At 45.0% G+C, this 6,000-nt stretch overlaps 1 protein-coding gene across 2 annotated transcripts in view; it reads left to right on the top strand.

Moving 5' to 3' along the window:
- Positions 1-506: 506 nt before the first annotated feature.
- LOC125014449 (cyclin-dependent kinase 17-like) overlaps positions 507-6,000 on the top strand; it is a 28,311-nt gene continuing 22,817 nt past the window's right edge. For both annotated transcript variants that reach the window (XM_047595511.1, XM_047595510.1), the window contains exon 1: positions 507-875. The gene's annotated coding sequence lies outside the window, so the exon portion shown is untranslated. The remainder of the gene's footprint in view (positions 876-6,000) is intronic.

The raw sequence follows: 6,000 nt of genomic DNA, 5'->3' as shown, positions 1-6,000 counted from the left end.
ATAATAGTGGGGGGACTTTGGGTCCTGTGGGATAACGGGAGGGGCCTCTGTGGATCAGGCTTGTTCCAGTGCATCCAGCAGATACTTGATCAGTTTGGGAACTAGTAAATTTGTAGGCCAGGTTTTTTATTTATTTATTTTTTATTTTTTTTAGTTGTTCCTATACTGTTTTTGTGTCTGTGTCAGGCTGCATCCTGCTGGGGTTGACAGCTGTCATGAAGGAGTGTGATTGCAATAGGGTGGGGGTGTGTGGTCTGGTCTAGGTGGGTGCTACATGTCCAAGTAACATCCACTTAAACGCCAGGTCCAAAAGTTTCCCAGCAGAACACCTGAAGTGACAGAAGATGGTCGATGTTATTCACTTCTCCTCGTCAGTGGTCATAATGTTGTAGCCGGTGCATCTTCGCATGAGTGAACATTTCTTCCAGTAGGGGTCACTGTAGGGTCGCGTTGGCCTCCCCCGCGTCTCCTCCTGCGCCGGCGTTTAGGTGGCGCTGTTTCCCCGCTGACGCTCCGGCAGCTCGGCGGTGTGGTGGCAGCAGGCAGCGTCAGCAGAGGACACGCTCAGATCAACTAGTAATAATCACCGACGTCCTCACAGTGCCATGGTCTCGTCGACCGTACAACCAGCCGCAGAGCGTCCTATTCCTCCCCCCCCCACGGGAGTGAAACTTTGAAGCACAAATAAAGAAGCCATGCTGCTGGACGCCACGACCCCGCGGATATAAGAAGCGACACTGCGGAGCAGAAAGTACACACAAAGAAGAAGCAATCGGTGTATTTTTTTTTCCACGCTCGGAGGAAAAGACGGCATCCGGCCTGAGAAGAAGCTCCGAGGTCGGGGACTCCGGTCGGAGCAACGCTACTCGTTTCTGGTGAGACATTTTTTTTTTTTTAGTTTGTGTGTATTTAACCCGACTGAACAGAGGCTGGAGGAACAAGTTAGAGCCGCGACGACACTGGAAACATTTTCCCCCCACAGTCTGCGTTGACACTAAACGGGTTTAACAATGTAGCAATGTTTACTTCACAGCCTCAGTTTGAATGCAGCCGTTTGTTTGTGTGAGCCGTGACTGTGTTTCACCAAAACAAGCCCGAGAGGTTGGTTTCACGCTACGCCGAAGTTAAGAGCCGGGGCCAGCAGTTCATCATTTCAGAGTTAAACATTAGTGTCAGCTCTGTTGTTGAATGGCACCGAGAGCAACACAAACAGTCTGCGGGTTGGTTGTCACTGAATTGTAAGAGGGAGGGAGGACAGACTGGCTGGCTGCTCTGCGTGTATCGTCTTGCAGAGCTGCCATCAAAACATTCGCTGACCCACATTTCGGAGGTGTCCTGTCTTTCTGGTCCACATTTTTTTTTTCTTCTTCTTCTTCCTTCTCAAACTACTCTGAGCGGCGTGCAGACTGTACCAGCCTCTGAGCTCACACACACGCACACACGCACACACACACACACACACACACACAGCCTGTGTTTCAGCTGCTGAACGGAGGCCAGGACAGGAGCCTGCTCGGCAAACAGCTGGAGAAAAAGGACAGAGCCCTGCAGTTTGTAGGAAGAGGCGGCTTTTTAACTCCACTCCCGTTCGCGTCCTCTTCCTACACCCATAACCTGTTTAGTCCTCACCAACCTCATTCACACTCTGCTGACTAAAAAAAGCTGATCTAATGCCGCACTCTTAGCAGCAGACGTGCTTCCACAAAGACTCTGATCAAGTTCTTTTATTTATTTAAAGAGCAGTTGGTTGCATTGTTAGGCACAGCAGTGAAAGCAGAATATTTTATTTATCCTTCAAAGAAAAAAATAGTAAATAGGGCATAGTCAAATACAACTGGAATAACAAACAATATAAAAACATAATAATATTCACAGTTTGTGGAGGTGAAACTGTCCCAAATAAACGTTATCAGAGTCTCAAGTGTTAAAAGTGACCAGCACTCGGCAGGTGTCGCATTCTTAGTTTCACAGTCCTCAACTAAATCTTTGTTCACGCTGGAAGATGTAGTTTGTGGTGCTCTTAAATTAGATTAAAATGTTTCGCCGACTAAAATGGTGTTGTCAAAGTAATAGGAACATGACTCGGTACAACACAACACAACACAACACAGGCTTCTAAACGGGAACACAGTTTAACTGGTGTATCTAAAGTGAGTGTAAAAATGGCAAAGGAGCTGTGCAGCCTGTGCATGGGTTTGCAAATTGATTATACCTTAATGGAAGTACAGTTTATCGCAGGGCTATTAGGTTGTGTGCACCTAATATTAAAGTCATTTAGATGTTATCACAACATGGTAAATTTGTGCGACGCCACATATTAACCACTCAGACGGTTTCGTTGATATACTTAGCATCAAACAGAAGTCTTGCTCATGTAAATGGCACACAAATGTATAGACCACAGGAGGAAGCTTGTATATACTTGACAGGTAATTGTTTTCAGCTGTTGATTAGTTTTCTGTTGTGAAATTAATTTATTCTTTGACTCTGCTCAAAAAAAAATACAGACATTACCCTGGTTTATAAAATGAAACTGATTGTGGCAGTTGCTATGGTTCAGTAGTAGGCAATAAGATACCTGATAAGCGGTGCTTCTGTTTTACTTGAAGGCCTTTCTTTTTATTAGTCTGAAATAAGAAGCCGTTTTATAGATGAAATATATAATTTAAAGCTCACAACTTCCTGATCCAAACAGATGACTGCAAATCTGTTCAGGTCCAAGTGTGTTCTCTAAAACGAAGCCGCATGGCTCCAGAGACAAAATTAAAGCCCAGATGTAGCTGTTAGTCTTTAAAGTTTTATTGTTTCCTCGGTGGCTGAATCAAAGAGCTGCTGCAGCACTTTCTCTCATTTCCTGTGAGTAGGTTTCAGTTTGACGGTCGCAAGCTGCTGAGCTTCCTTGCAAAGATGCGCGTCCCCCGCGGCGTCTTGAACCCTCGTCCGTTTTGGGTCGCGGCGCCGACTCTTCGGCTCGGTACCTGCGCTGGGGGCCGGGAGTCGTCGGAGGACAGCGTGCCCGTGTGTGTGTGTGTGTGTGTGTGTGTGTGTGTGTGTTGGTTTGACGCGGGGTCGTTCCCTTGGTGAGGGCCTTGGGGATGGTGGTGGCAGGGTAACTCGACCCGCTGTGAAACAGCTGTAGCCGCGCGGTGCTGATCTCCGGAGTCCCAGTGCAGATCAGATGATGGTCCAGTATGTGAATGTGGGAGTGGGGGTGTGAGCACGCACACGATTGAAAGCGAGGAAAAATACATTCCGGGTTAACTCGAACCAAACCTCCATAGAGCTTTTGGCATTTTTAATTTCCAAGTTGCCTTTTACCAATATCAGAGGGTGCTCTCTTCATGTGTGTGTGTGTGAGAGCTTGTGTTTAAGCAGCGAGTCAAGACAGCTGGCTGAAGGTTAATGTGTCACCACTCTCTGGGGAACAGCTGCTATGTCACAGGCACCACTCCTGTCTATAGATAGCCGTGAATACAAACTCTTCCACTTTTCTCTGCCGCATTCGCGCAAGGACCCCGGCTCGGACATGCGGCCCGGCCCTCACACATGCAGTTGCCCTGCAAGACAGATGCCGCCGCCGCCGCCGCCGCCGCCTGCGAGTTTGGCCGCTTCCACTCCCTGATTCTCGATCTCCGCCTGGAGCTGGAAGTGTCCGTTGATACTAAAGACCCCCCCCCTCCAGCCTTCGGCCAGTTGGCCAAAGAACCCGTGCGAGTTATTCAGTAATAACTTACACCGCATATCTGGGTCGTCATCTGCAGTATTAATGTCCGAAACAGGTGAGGGACAAATACTGCCTATTTTCCCGTCACTCTTGGCAGGGTTTGCCGTCTGAACACATGTCTGGTCTTTATTTGGAAGCGGGCGCACATTCATTCAAACCAACGTTGTTACAGCCAGCAAAGCGTTGCATATTTTAGATGCGCGGTGTCATGTGTTCATACTTAACTTGTCACTGGTTTAATGAAGAAATTCCTTTCAGGTCTGTTTGTTTTTTTAATTAGATAAAATTAGAACCTCTTCATCCCGTTCAGCCTCAACTCAGGAGGGTTTTTGTTTATAACCGTGGACAGAGAAAGCAGAGCATTGTTCAGTGGATATAAATAAATATGGCTGCCCCTTTTAATGACATTATCACATTTCCATCTAGTTCCCAACTAGTTCCAATGAATAGTCGTGTTGTCGACATTGAGCATTTTGATAGTTAATTTATTGTTATTCATTAAGAGTGAGTCACAGTTATTTGCTGGTTCTGTCTTGTTTAATGTGACAGCGTTGTGCTTATCATTATTGTGAGTCAAATACCTTTGAGGTAATTCCCAATAAGACGGCACTTTGAACTTTGCATCCGGCCGTGATTCGCTGTCAGGATTTTTTTTAAACCCCAAACAGACACTTTCACCCCCCAGATTTTTCATTTTGTTATTCAGGAAGTCAAATAAAGAACGCAAATCCTTGATAATAGAAATGTGAACAAAGATTTTTCAATTATACTTTGACAATCAAGTTAAATAATTGGCCAAAAATAGCTGGTTATAATCTTAAACACAATCGGAAGCGAGATCGCTCTTCAACTGCGCCTGGCCTGCAGGCTGCCTGGAGTTACTAGAAAGACTTCTAAGAGCTGTTTATGTTTGCACTTTGATATGGAAACTGATATTCTGATAACCCCATCCTGCCAGCTGCCCTTAGTGAGATACCAGTCTGGCCTGTTGTTCCCTCTCAGTATCCATGAAAGGCTACCTGCTGCTGCCGCTGCCAGGACGAGGGCAGACGAGCAGGGAGGAGGAGGCTAATTGTCGCTCTCTCTCATGCTAATGGTCTCCTCACAAATGAACGACAGGTGACTCAAGTCAGGCTCAAATCAGATGAGCCCACACCTAATCCATTATCTCCTTAATGAAGCAAACACAAGTCTGTAACAGCCGCGCTGCCTTTTGTCTATAGATGAGGAGCATCAGCGGATATAAATATATGCGTATGCTGACAAACACTTCACAGAACTATCTAGCACCTATTAAATCTTCTAGATCAACCGATTAAAATGTTTTTACTCGTCTGTATTTTAATTCTCTGTTACTCGCTTCAAAGTATAAACTAATGTCATCTTTTCACGTTTAGAACGAGTTCAAAACACATAAATGTGACGTTTTTCCAAACGTTTTATGGGATTGAACAGGGCTCCTTTGTGGTGACACTAGTCTGCTGCCTGCCAGATAAAATCAGTTTGCTGCTCTGAACCCAGCTAGTTCCGCAGGCCTTATCTGTCACAATTCATGCCGGCCTTTCATCCCATTCACAAACTGCTGTCATGTGAAGTGTCGGTGCTGCTAAAGATGCATCATTTCCTCATTTCCATTTAAATGGTGCATTTAATTTCATACTTATTCTCCGTGGTCTTCTTTTGTGAAGGGTTTTTGTGATTTTTACTTGTCTTGGCGCGACTTTTATCTTGTCACCGTTACATTTTTACTTGGGATGAAGCCTATTTGATCCACATTGGCTTATTATTGCAGATATTTTGCATTCCAGAGTATTGGTTTATTTCTTGAACCGGTTCTCACTGTCCATGTACGGACATCTTGAATGTTAGCAAAACAAAACTTCTGTTAAATATGCGAGAAACGCTCCCTCTTCCGTTAAACCAAACCATTGATCAAACCAAAACGGCAAACATATAAATATAGCTCGGCCAAGGGGCTGATGCAGCAGTAGAATCAGACTAAACGACGGCAACGTTCAATAAACATGTGGCATTTACTCTGAGAAATACAAACAACACAATCAAACATTTTAATATCCCATAACACAAGGCGACTTCCTGAAACGTGTTCTTTTATACGTCCTAAAGTCCAAGACCTCAAAATATTTTATCAGCTGTAATTTAAAGCTTCAGGTTGACACACTTGGAGGCTGGAACTAACAAATGTCGGATGCTTTCTATGAAAACAACCTCATTTGCAGATAATTATGCTAATGCTCTGTGCATTTTTCATGCAT

This window comes from Mugil cephalus, chromosome 10 (assembly GCF_022458985.1).
Source record: "Mugil cephalus isolate CIBA_MC_2020 chromosome 10, CIBA_Mcephalus_1.1, whole genome shotgun sequence".
Classification (NCBI taxonomy): domain Eukaryota; kingdom Metazoa; phylum Chordata; class Actinopteri; order Mugiliformes; family Mugilidae; genus Mugil; species Mugil cephalus.
The sequence above is the reverse complement of the archived record's forward strand: the minus strand, read 5'-3'. Positions and strand labels throughout refer to the sequence as shown.